The following is a 13,406-nucleotide window of genomic DNA, read 5'->3' as shown; positions in this document are numbered from 1 at the left end:
TCAACTGCATTTAAACACCTTTATACAATTCTACATTCTATACTTGTCAGCAAACGTAGATAGACGAACAGCCACATTAGATTCATTAAAATAGTGTTTATATTCATTATGACGTCATACTAAATCGCAAACCGGCCTGAGAAACAAAGACGGATGAAATAATGATGCAAGATTAAATACCAAAAGGTACCAACGTTTAGGACCCAGGCTATTGGCATTTTTCACAGCTTGAGATACCTTACAACATGCGTAAATAAATTTAGTCACTGAAACGTTGGGTGAAAAGAACTTGGCACAAACAATGTTAATGAGAGCAATCGCGATTTAGTAAGTGATAGCCTATCCTACAACTAATGCTGGCAATATAACACTTCCATAACACTGACACGTTTTCATTGTAAATTTGCTCAAAGCAAAGTCACGAGAACTTACTCAAAAGATGATCTCAAAGTTAGGATAACGATGACCACTAATTTCATTTTATTTATTGTCACCATCCAGAATTATTAAGATTTGATGAAACAGAGTTTGCAATGAAAGAGGAATCGAACATTTTTCTTCAATATCAAGAAACGAGTATAGGTATCGTATTATTAAAGCGTATTATTGTTTTACTATGTTTCTTGATATAAACTTTTATGTGCGTCGGTAGGTCAACTGAACAGACAAAAGTAGCAGATGACACGCAATATGAGCAGAATTTAAAATCGTACTCCACAAAAGATTGTTCCAAATGTTCTCGGAGTCTCTAGTAAAGTCTGTCTGTTTTTTAATTAACCTCCACAGAGCAAAGTATTACTGAGGGCAACTTAGTTCCTCATTCAAAAATAAAGAAACCCAACATTGAGTAACTTTTATGTGAAACGTTTGGATTTTTTTTCAAATCCTGCGCCAAAAAACAACCCCGCCACCGCTCTAACTTAAAGAAAGTATTTATTCAGTTAAGGTTTGGCTTGGGGTTATGAATGCTGATTACTCCGGAAATTAAAATTTTTAAATCATTCATAACCCTAACTTGATGAATGATTGCTAATTCGTTATTTTAAAACTTGGCGTGGTGTTTGTCCCAAATCTCGCATTTTCCCATTAGTTTCAGGGTCTCGGTATAAAAGATTCAAATAATTATGTGCTAGCTGATGTCTTTCATTACACTAGTTCGTTAAGTGTAATAGTTTGAACTTGTTATTTAGACACAGTTATGTTGAACGAGAGCTCTCCTATAAGGACTCAGTTCAGTTCTGAATATGATGACGTTACGCAGTCGAAGAAAATCATCTGACGCAGTGTCCCATAGCAGTATTTCGACAGTGTTTCGATTATTCACTGTAATTAGCAAATTGATAGCAAGCAGCTCGGATGCATTGTCAGTGTCTAGCTTAATGTTCATTGTTAGTTAGAGTCTTCCGAGACGTTTCTGATGTTTAGTATTGGTTTTAGTATTCTCAATTTTGCAGTTAAAAATACCAATTTGGATTGAAGTTAGAATCGGGGTTGAATGCGAGATGCCCGATTGTAATTAAAATATAATTTTTGACTGCAGGATAGGGCTGTATTATAGTTATACTAGGTAAATAACAGCTGCTTTTATATTTTAGACATGCAAGTTACATTGAGTTCACTTTGGATTAAACTTTATTGGATAGTGTCACCTGGGGATCTAAAACATGTGGTATGTATCTAATCAGTCTTAAATAAAGTAATGTATATATAATTTTATGCATTTAGTTATGTGCTGATATTTGTAAATTTTAATTGCCACTGTACACTACTGTGAAATTTGTTTGGATATCCACATGTTACAATCAGTTTGTTCATTGTTTTCTGTAGGTTACGTTCGAAATGTCGATGTTCCTGATTTTGTTTCAAGTATCATCGTATTAATTGTTATGAAAGAAATAAACGGATTTCAAATTGGATTCATTTGCGGCAAAACTTTGAGGCACAGAAAGCGAGATGGGCACTTTATCGTTTTGAGTCGAGTTGCTTGAAAACTGAATATAGTTGACAATAAATCGATTTGGCTGGGACAGGGCATGGGGCACGTTGACAATGGTCTCCATTCACGTAAGCCAGGAAAGTAGAAGGTTAACTCATTCTTAAATGTTATCAAAACAAGAAGAACCGTGTTCGCTCGCGATGTAATCAAGTGTGGATGAATGAGTGAGTAAGCTCATTTCGGAGTATAATATAATTTCATAAAATTACGAGAAGATTACTGACTATACGGAAAATAAAATCAAAAATAATTCTTATGTTGTGACTAGATTTCGGGACTACTTCAAATTGGAGAGTAATGCATTTGGAAAAATACCAGTATCTGAAAGCTACAGACATGAGTATTTTTAGTCAATAATTTGATTTTGAACAAAACATAACGTTCATATATATATGATTGCTTTTTAATGTGAATAAGAAGATTCTTTAAACAGGGTTATTGTCGAAAATATCGTACGTCTCAAAAACTTACGTATGTCATTATTCTTCTCCAAATCTTTGTAGTCAGAATCTCCTCTTCCATCAATGAATTGAAACACCGTTATACAAATCTACATTCTACGTTGGACGAGCAGGGAATCGCCTGTACCGTTTTTTATCTGCAATCAAATTATAAGTCTCTAAAACAATGTTTATGCTGAGTGTGGCGTCATATTGGACCGGCTTGGCAAACAAGGAATGGTACAGTAATGATGAAAATTCAAATACCAAAAAAGTACCAACGTATAGCACGTATACGCTATTGACATTTTTCACAGCTGAGGATGACTTGAGACATGCGTAAATAAATTCAGTCACTGAACCATTGGATTGAAAGGAAATTGGCACAAAGAATGTCAATAACAGCAATCGCGATGTAGTAAGTGATAGCCTATAATTAATGCTGATAATATAAAACGACCATAACACTGAGACGTTTCAATTGGAAATTTGCTCAAAGTCACGAAAATTCAAAGTGAAGCTACCGACGACTACTAAAATACCAATAGATACTGACACTATGTATATATGGAGAATAATGGTAATGCGCGTTAGTAAATATCAACTGGCGCAGTTCCTGTTGATTTGATTGAGGAATAACTATGAGGTATTGAATTCCAAATAGCTGAATCTCGTGGACGAAAATCTCGAAGCATAGAATATTTTGTCTGGTATTTCACTGACTGTAAACGGGTGAGAATTCACAGTAAACCGAACTTGACGATTAAAATTGTTAGACTTCCCAATGCATAACGCGAATCTATGGTTGTGACCATTTCTGTTTACTTATTGTCACCATCCAGAATTAACACTGAAGATAAGAAGAATAAGCTTCCAGGTAAGTCGACTTGAGACAAGAGTTGTAGGAAAATAAAAAAAAAACTTAAGTTTAGAGTAAAGGTGTATGTCGTATATGCGATAATATCTAAAAATTTCTGGCAAGCAGGTTGAAACATTGGAAATACCGTATGAAGAAAATACAGGAAAATGCTAAATGACTATCGTGGATGACTTTTTCATTTCAGCCTATCTGTCACCAATGAGAATATGTACCGGCCTTTCATTTACTGAATTATATCTGAGATATTACTAAACATTTACTGAGTAACTGAAGAACGGACCAACGCGCCAACAAATATTGAAAAAAATCTGAAAATCACATAGCCAGTATTCATTAAGTTACCGTTAGGTCATTGAAAGAAACAGACCGAATCTAACTTCCTTGCATTTGAGATGATTCATATTTTTTCAATACTTAAGAAAATTTGGCATTTGTTAAATATATATATATAAATATACAAAATCTTTGTAGTATAACATATAAAGTCGCAATAAACTAGAAGCAAACATTCCCTTTTGAATAGTCTAGCTAGGAGACTTGGTTGTTTTTTTGACAGAACCGTGTTCGAGGTACTACTATATAACATTGCACATTAGGGAACAATTCACGACCAACTTAAATTCCCAGATATGATCAGTTAAATATTTATTGGAAATAAAATTTGCAATGGACTATATTTTTCAAGATATTAGGAAACGAGCAAAATTAAAGCGTATACGTCTTTAACTTTTTTTCTGAATATAAGCTTTTATATGCGTCGGAACTGAACAGCTAAAAGTACTGAAAGCTAAAAGTGATTTTTTTTACAATTTGCAAATTCAATTAATATTATTAATACTAAAACTTGTTCTTGATGACGAAAAACAAAAAAATTGCAATGAACTAGAAATCAAACAAGCCTATTTTTTTGATTGCGACATAATTGCTTTTTGTACAGTAGCGTGTTAGAGTTGATACTACTATATATACAATATCATTGAGTTTGGAAGCATTAACGACTCGATTAGTATTTTATGTTTGTAATAGTTTAGTTAGACCGCTTCATAACTTCAGATATGATGAGATACACTATTAACGGAAGAAAGTTTATTAATATCATGAACGAATTAAAAGTTTACTTCATTAGCGTTTCAATAGTTACAAACCCGCCTGAATTAAATACCAAACTCACATTTCACCGGAATTATCCTATTGACCATATCCATAGTATATTTTACTTTGTGTTCCTCCGCAGGTAATCCAGAGTGGATAAATAAGTGAGTGAGCTCAAGTTGGGGTGAAATAATTTTATTAAATGACGATAATATTTCCGAATATACCAAAATTAAAATCGAATCAATTTCTCGTGTTGTGACGAGATTTCGGGACCACTTCAAACTTGCGAAATACAGCATTTTGAAAAATATCAGAATCTACGAGTTATAAAGTGATTTTATTCAATAATTTGATTTTGAGCAAAAAATTACGTTGATATGTGAATCAGAAGGTTTCTCAACAGCGTTATATCCGAAAAAAATATTACACCTCAAAAACTTAAAACTTCTTCTAAATCTTTGTAGTCAAAATCTCCTCTTCTATCAATGAATTGAAACACCTTTACACGATTTTACACTCCACTTTGGTCAACCAGCGGCAAGTATTCGTCTGTATCGGTTTCTTTCAACATTCAAATTATCACTCCATAAATAATGTTTCTATTCATTTTGACGTCATACTGAACCGATGGCCAACCTGGTGAACAAAGAAGGATAAAATGATTACAAAAGTTTAAATATCAAAAAAGTACAGACGTTTAGGACCTTTGGAATGTCAATGACAGCAAACGCGATTAAGCAAGTGATATAACTGATTCCAACAATATAACACAGGGGTCACCAACCTTTTCGAGGCCGAGGGCTACTTTCTGAGTACAGATTAAGCCGCGGGCTACCAATTCAACGTATACTTCTAAAAAGTCGCGGCTGTGTGGCCATCGTTAGTGTGCTAAGCGTTAGGTTCGCAGGTAAGAATCTCATGCGAGGATAGTTATGTGCGAGAGGATTGCTGGACCCTTGCCGCCGTTGGGATGGCTTCCTTCGCCATCAAGTCCATGCTTACAAAAACAAATAACTAACTAATCCCATACCCGACATGAAATTGTAACCGGACGAGAGGCCTTGGTTCGCCCTATGGTTAAGCCGTCTTATCGGCCCCGGGATATCGATGGCAAAAAGGTTGAACAATGGTCCCGTAAAATAGATTTGCTGTATGATTTGAATCGCGAGCTTTTTCTGCCCGTACTGCGCTGACCAGTGGATAGTTAGCGCGGTAGATTGCGTGACTAGCCGTGAAATATACCTTTTCGCTTTGTCGTCGCTACAATCGCCCCACAAATGAGACACGCGCAGGCTGTTTTTATGGTGGTAAAAATATATCAACCCCCATTCATCGTGAAAATTGTTGGTTTTTCTGCCATTTTCCTTTGGAATCAATAATTATATTATTGCTGCTCTACAAAACAACGGACAAGAAAAAGCGCGTGTTCGTGGTAAATTATATCAGTGTGATGTCATAATTGCAAGAGTGTTAATTGTCTAATCACATTACTGAGATCAAATAAAAATCGGGTTGATGGCTACAATAATTAATATAGTGCCATTCCCGATTCCCATATAAGTGTGATTTACACAAGAATAGCAGGACAAACTTTAATTGATGTAGCTTACTTATAAGCGCCGTTATTAAGCTTAGTTTGGAACAGACCTGCGGGCTACTCATATGGTCTTCACGGGCGACTTGGTGCCCGCGGGCAACGCGTTGGTGACCCCTGATATAACACAACCATACAACTGACTCGATTTCGTAGGAAAATTTGCTCAAAGCAAAGTCCCGCGAAATTAATCAAAAGATCTTTGATCAAAATTTTGTTTACTTCATTAGCGTTTCAATAGTTACAAAATAGCCTAAATACAACAGCAAACTCAAAATTCACTGAAATATTCTTATTATCTTTTTCTCTTCTCTGAAACTGGTTTGACTTCTCCTCTTTTGTAAAAGAATTTGTGTTTATTTTTCAAATGCTTCTCAGCTTAATAAAAGTCTGTCTTTTGCGCGTATCGCTGACTCCCTGGAATAAAAATAAAGCATTTACTGCATTGTTTTAACTAATTACCGCGTCATGAGGAACCTATTTCTAACATTTCAATGTGGACAAAGAAAACATAAAAGGCTTTTATGCTAAAGCGCACTCGTGTTTCCTGAATGTATGTAAGATTAAAGATTCTTACGCTCGATAAATACCTGCAACAAGACCGAATACCTCATAATAATTAATTAAAATAAATATCTTGATGAAACTTTTTCGATGTTAAACAATTTATGTAGGAATCCTATTATACAGATCTTTCAAAAATGATTGTAATATTAGAGAAATTCTACCTCGCGCAGTTTCGACTACCACAGACTTAAGCTCACTACACGGCAAGAGTTTCAACTGCATTTAAACACCTCAACACAATTCTACATTCTACACTTCAGCAAACGTAGATAGACGAACAGCAATCACGATTTAGTAAGTGATAGCCTATAACTAATGCTGGCAATATAACACGACAACAACACTGACACGTTTTCATTGTAAATTTGCTCAAAGCAAAGTCACGACAACATGATCTCAAAGTTAAGCTAACGACGACCACTGATTTCATTTTACTTATTGTCACCATCAAGAATATTAAAGGGATAAATGGAATAGGTTTTCAGGTAGATCGACTTATGACAAGAGTTGATAGGAAAATATATCAAAGCACTTTAGAGTTGAGGCGTATGCCGTATATACGATAATATCGAATAATTGCTGGCAAGCAGGTCGAAACATTAGAAATATTGTATGAAGAAAATGCAGCGTAATACTAAATGACTATCGAGGATAACTTTTGTTTTATTTCAACTTATTTTTTCTCTACCAATGAGAATATGTACCGACCTTTCATTACCCAAACTTTATCTGAGATATGACTTAAAATTGATAGCTGAAAAACGGGTCAACGCGCCAACAAATATTGCATGAAAAAATCACATAGCCAGTATTTAATAAGTTACTGTTAGCATAGCTTATTGACAGAAATAGACCGTTTCTAAACTTCTTGCATTTGAAATGATTCATTTTTTCAATACTTGAGATCATTTGGCATTAGATAAAATTATATAAATGTACAAAATCGCGTTCGCAGCACCCCGTTCGTGTTAAAAAATTGATTAAACAAAATTTGAAATGAAATAAGAGTCGAACATTTTTCTTCAATATCAAGAAACAAGTATAATTATCGCAATATTAAAGCGTATTAGTGTTTTACTATGTTTCTTGATATAAACTTTTATGTGCGTCGGTAGGTCAACTGAACAGATGAAAGTACTGAAAGCTGAAAGTGATTGTTTGCAATCGCTGAAAACTTGAGCACACCGCACGGCACGAGTTTCAACTGCGTTTTGCAGGTTCAGGAATTGCCTCATTGCTGCTCACAGTCGTCGGTTGCGGTCACGTTTAGTCGTAGATGCGCCTGTCGTAAAATATTTCTCCGAACCCGGACATGCAAATGAGAAATAGCAGATGACACGCAATAAGAGCAGAGTTTAAAATCGTACTCCTCAAGACATTGTTCCAAATGTTCTCGGAGTCTCTAGTAAAGTCTGTCTGGTTTTTAATTAACCTCCACAGAGAAAAGTATTCGTCAGGGCAAACTTAGCTCATGATTCAAAAACAAAGAAACCCAACATTGAGTAACTTTTATGTGAAACGTTTGGATCTTTTTTACAAATCCTGCGTCAAAAAACAACCCCGCCACCGCTCTAACTAAAAAAAGTAAATATCCAGTTAGGGTTTGGCTTGGGGTTCGAAATGCTGATTAATCCGGAAATTAAAACTTTTAAATCATTTATAACCCTAACTTGAATACTCAATTCCTATTTGTTCTTTTAAAACTTGGCGGGCTTTTTTTTTTTCTAATCTCGCATTTTCCCATTATTGTCAGGGTCTCGGTATAAAAGATTCAAATAATTATGTCCTAACCAATGACTTTCATTGCACTAGTTCGTTAAGTGTAATAATTTGAACTTGATATTTAGACACAGGTATGTTGAACGACAGCTCTCCTATAAGGACTCAGTTCAGTTCTGAATCTGATGACGCATGACGTTACGCAGTCGACGAAAATCATCTGACGCAGTGTACCATAACAGTATTTCGACAGTGTTTCGATTAATCACTGTAATTAGCAAACTGATAGCAAGCAGCTCGGATGCATTGTCACTGTCTAGCTTAATGTTCATTGTTAGTTAGAGTCTTCGGAGACGTTTATGATGTTGAGTATTGGTTTTAGTATTCTCAATTTTGCGGTTAGGAATACCTATTTGGATTGAAGTTAGAATCGGGGTTGAATGCGAGATGCCCGATTGTAATTAAAATATAATTTTTGACTGCAGGTTAGGGCTGCATTATAGTTATACTAAGTTAATAACAGCTGCTTTTATATTTTAGACATGCAAGTTACATTGAGTTCACTTTAGATTAAACTTTATTGGATAGTGTCACCTAGGGATCTAAAACATGTGGTATGTATCTAATCAGTCTCAAATAAAGTAATGTATATATAATTTTATGGATTTAGTAATCTGCTTATATTTGTAAATTTTAATTGCCACTGTACACTACTGTAAGATTTGTTTGGATATCCACATGTTACAATAAGTTTGTTCATTGTTTTCTGTAGGTTACGTTCGAAATGTCGATGTTCCTGATTTTGTTTCAAGTATCATCGTATTAATTGTTATGAAAGAATTAAACGGATTTCAAATTGGATTCAATTGCGGCAAAACTTTGAGGCACAGAAAGCGAGATGGGCACTTTATCGTTTTGAGTCGATTTGCTTGAAAACTGAATATAGTTGACAATAAATCGATTTGGCTGGGACAGGGCATGGGGCACGTTGACAATGGTCTCCATTCACGTAAGCCAGGAAAGTAGAAGGTTAACTCATTCTTAAATGTTATCAAAACAAGAAGAACCGTGTTCGCTCGCGATGTAATCAATTGTGGATGAATGAGTGAGTAAGCTCATTTCGGAGTTTAATATAATTTTATAAAATGACGAGAAGATTACTGACTATACGGAAAATAAAATCAAAAATAATTCTTATGTTGTGACTAGATTTCGGGACTACTTCAAATTGGAGAGTAATGCATTTGGAAAAATACCGGTATCTGAAAGCTACAGACATGAGTATTTTTAGTCAATAATTTGATTTTGAACAAAACATAACGTTCCTATATGATTGCTTTTTAATGTGAATAAGAAGATTCTTTAAACAGGGTTATTGTCGAAAATATCGTACGTCTCAAAAACTTACGTATGTCATTATTCTTCTCCAAATCTTTGTAGTCAGAATCTCCTCTTCCATCAATGATTTGAAACACCGTTTTACTACGTTGGTCAGCATACATATTTAGACGAGCAGGAAATCGCCTGTATCGTTTTTTATCTGCAATCAAATTATAAGTCTCTCAAACAATGTTAATGCTCATTGTGGCGTCATATTGGACCGGCCTGGTAAACAAGGAATGGTACAGTAATGATGAAAATTTAAATACCAAAAAAGTACCAACGTATAGCACGTATACGCCTTTGACATTTTTCACAGCTGAGAGTGACTTGAGACATGCGTAAATAAATTCAGTCACTGAACCATTGGATTGAAAGGAAATTGGCACAACGAATGTCAATAACAGCAATCGCGATTTAGTAAGTGATAGCCTATAATTAATGCTGATAATATAAAACGACCATAACACTGAGACGTTTCAATTGGAAATTTGCTCAAAGTCACGAAAACTCAAAGTGAAGCTACCGACGACTACTAAAATACCAATAGATACTGACACTACGTATATATAGAGAATAATGGTAATGCGCGTTAGTAAATATCAACTGACGCATTTCCTGTTGATTTGATTGAGAAATAACTATGAGGTATTGAATTCCAAATAGCTGAATCTCGTGGAAGAAAATCTCGAAGCATAGAATATTTTGTCTGGTATTTCACTGACTGTAAACGGGTGAGAATTCACAGTAAACCGAACTTGACGATTAAAATTGTTAGACTTCCCAATGCATAACGCGAATCTATGGTTTTGACCATTTCTGTTTACTTATTGTCACCATCCAGAATTAACACTGAAGATAAGAAGAATAAGCTTTCAGGTAAGTCGACTTGAGACAAGAGTTGTAGGAAAAAAAAAAAACTTTAGTTTAGAGCAGCGGTCGGCAACCACCGGGCCGCGGCCCATCGCCGGTCCGCGGAAATGTTACTGCCGGTCCGCAGAGAGGTCACACAAAAACAGACGAAACTGTAATAAAACCTCTACAATCTAACTACAAACCCTATGCGGCTAAAAACACCACCCAACAGCAAACACAACACTTTTGAGCATCATGTCTGACTTCACAAACAATTGCCATGTCAGTATGTCGCAATAATGCTGGATCAATTGTTTTCTCTACACCGGTGTAACAATGTCTCTCATCGGTCGAACAAGATCTTTTAAACAAAATGATTCTCGCTAAAAACGTGACTACTTCACTACTGGCTCGTAGCTAACCGGTCATACCTAGTCAGTGCTAATTATATACATCAGAATCAGGATAATCATAAAGTTAGCACTTCGGGTAAAAAAATTAGTTTTGGAAAAACAAACCTCAATCAATGTCCAGACTAAGGTCGGAAGGTTTACATGCATTGTTACCTTTACCGAGATCTTATTAATGTTGTGAGTCCTGGTTTTCAATATTGACAACTACAAAAACGAAATATCGAAGTAGGCGAGATGCAAGAAACACGTTACGTGTGTTAATGAGTTAATGGCAGGCAAACACATACAGATATCGCATTAAATAGCATGGCTGTTGTTTTTAGTATATTGTCAACATAGATTTCCTAATGCGTATATTTTATTGCATTAGCTTAGTTCGTTTGTATAGAGGTGGTCCGCCAAAATTTTGGTCAGGCATTACCGGTCCGTCACCTAAAAAGGGTTGCCGACCACTGGTTTAGAGTAAAGGTGTATGTCGTATATGCGATAATATCTAAAAATTTCTGGCAAGCAGGTTGAAACATTAGAAATACCGTATGAAGAAAATACAGCGAAAATGCTAAATGACTATCGTGGATAACTTTTTCATTTCAGTCCTATTTGTGACCAATGAGATTATGTACCATACTTTCATTTACTAAATTATATCTGAGATATTACTAAACATTTACTAAGTAACTGAAGAACGGACCAACGCGCCAACATATACTGAAAAAAATCTGAAAATCAAATAGCCAGTATTCATTAAGTTCCCGTTAGGTCATTGACAGAAACAGACCGAATCTAACTTCCTTGCATTTGAGATGATTCATTTTTTTTTTCAATACCAAAGATAATTTGGCATTTGTTAAATATATATAAATATACAAAATCTTTGTAGTAGAACATATAAAGTAGAAATAAACTAGAAGCAAACATTCCCTTTTGAATAGTCTAGCTAGGGGACTTAGTTGTTTTCTTTACAGAACCGTGTTCGTGTTCGAGGTACTACTATATAACATTGCACATTAGGGAACAATTCACGACCAACTTAAAATCCCAGATATGATCAGTTAAATATTTATTGGAAATAAAATTTGCAATGGACTATATTTTTCAAGATATTAGGAAACGAGCAAAATTAAAGCGTATACGTCTTTAACTTTTTTTTGAATATAAGCTTTTATATGCGTCGGAAGTGCTTGAACTTGTCCTTGATGACGAAAAACAAAAAATTGCAATGAACTATATATTAAACAAGCCTATTTTTTTGATTGCGACATAATTGCTTTTTGTACAGTAGCGTGTTAGAGTTGATACTACTATACAATATTATTGAGTTTGGAAGCATTAACGACTCGAATAGTATTTTATATTTGCAATAGTTTAGTTAGACCGCTTCATAACTTCAGATAGGATGAGATACACTATCAACGGAAGAAAGTTTATCAATATCAGGAACGAATTAAAAGTTTACTTCATTATTCTTTCAATAGTTACAAACCCACCTGAAATAAATAGCAAACTCACATTTCACCGGAATTATCCTATTGACCATAGTCCATAGTATATTATACTTTGGGTTCCTCCGCAGGTAATCCAGAGTGGATAAATAAGTGAGTGAGCTCAAGTTGGGGTGACATAATTTTATTAAATGACGATAATATTTCCGAATATACGAAAATTAAAATCGAATCAATTTCTCGGGTTGTGACGAGATTTCGGGACCACTTAAAACTTGCGAAATACAGCATTTTGAAAAATATCAGAATCTACAAGTTATAAAGTGATTTTATTCAATAATTTGATTTTGAGCAAAAAATTACGTTGATATGTGAATCAGAAGGTTTCTCAACAGCGTTATATCCGAAAAAAATATTACACCTCAAAAACTCAAAACTTCTTCTAAATCTTTGTAGTCAGAATCTCCTCTTCTATCAATGAATTGAAACACCTTTAAACAATTTTACACTCCACTTTGGTCAACAAACGGCAAATATTCGTCTGTATCGGTTTCTTTCATCATTCAAATTATTACTCCATAAATAATGTTTCTATTCATTTTGACGTCACACTGAACCGATGGCCAACCTGGTGAACAAAGAAGGATAAAATGATTACAAAAGTTTAAATATCAAAAAAGTACAGACGTTTAGGACCTTTGGAATGTCAATGACAGCAAACGCGATTCTAACAATATAACACAACCATACAACTGACTCGATTTTGTAGGAAAATTTGCTCAAAGCAAAGTCACGCGAAATTACTCAAATATCTTTAATCTCAATTTTGTTTACTTCATTTCTAAAAGAATTCGTGTTTATTTTTCAAATGCTTCTCAGCTTAATAAAAGTCTGTCTTTTGCGCGTATCGCTGACTCCCTGGAATAAAAATAAAGCATTTACTGCATTGTTTTACCCTATTACTGCGCCATGAGAAACCTATTTCTAACATTCCAATGTGGACAAAGAAAACATAAAAGGCTTTT

At 34.8% G+C, this 13,406-nt stretch overlaps 2 long non-coding RNA genes across 2 annotated transcripts; both read left to right on the top strand.

Annotated features, from left to right (window-relative positions):
* The first annotated feature begins 514 nt into the window (after positions 1-514).
* Positions 515-2,314, top strand: LOC144421918 (uncharacterized). Its single transcript, XR_013475037.1, has 3 exons — positions 515-582; positions 1,596-1,669; positions 1,828-2,314. It is a non-coding gene; the product is annotated as an uncharacterized LOC144421918 (long non-coding RNA).
* A 6,281-nt stretch (positions 2,315-8,595) lies between these two features.
* Positions 8,596-9,770, top strand: LOC120333664 (uncharacterized). Its single transcript, XR_005568273.2, has 2 exons — positions 8,596-8,905; positions 9,064-9,770. It is a non-coding gene; the product is annotated as an uncharacterized LOC120333664 (long non-coding RNA).
* Positions 9,771-13,406: the final 3,636 nt, after the last annotated feature.

The sequence above is a fragment of the Styela clava genome, chromosome 4, assembly GCF_964204865.1.
Source record: "Styela clava chromosome 4, kaStyClav1.hap1.2, whole genome shotgun sequence".
NCBI lineage: Eukaryota > Metazoa > Chordata > Ascidiacea > Stolidobranchia > Styelidae > Styela > Styela clava.
This window is presented reverse-complemented; position numbering and strand designations above follow the sequence as displayed.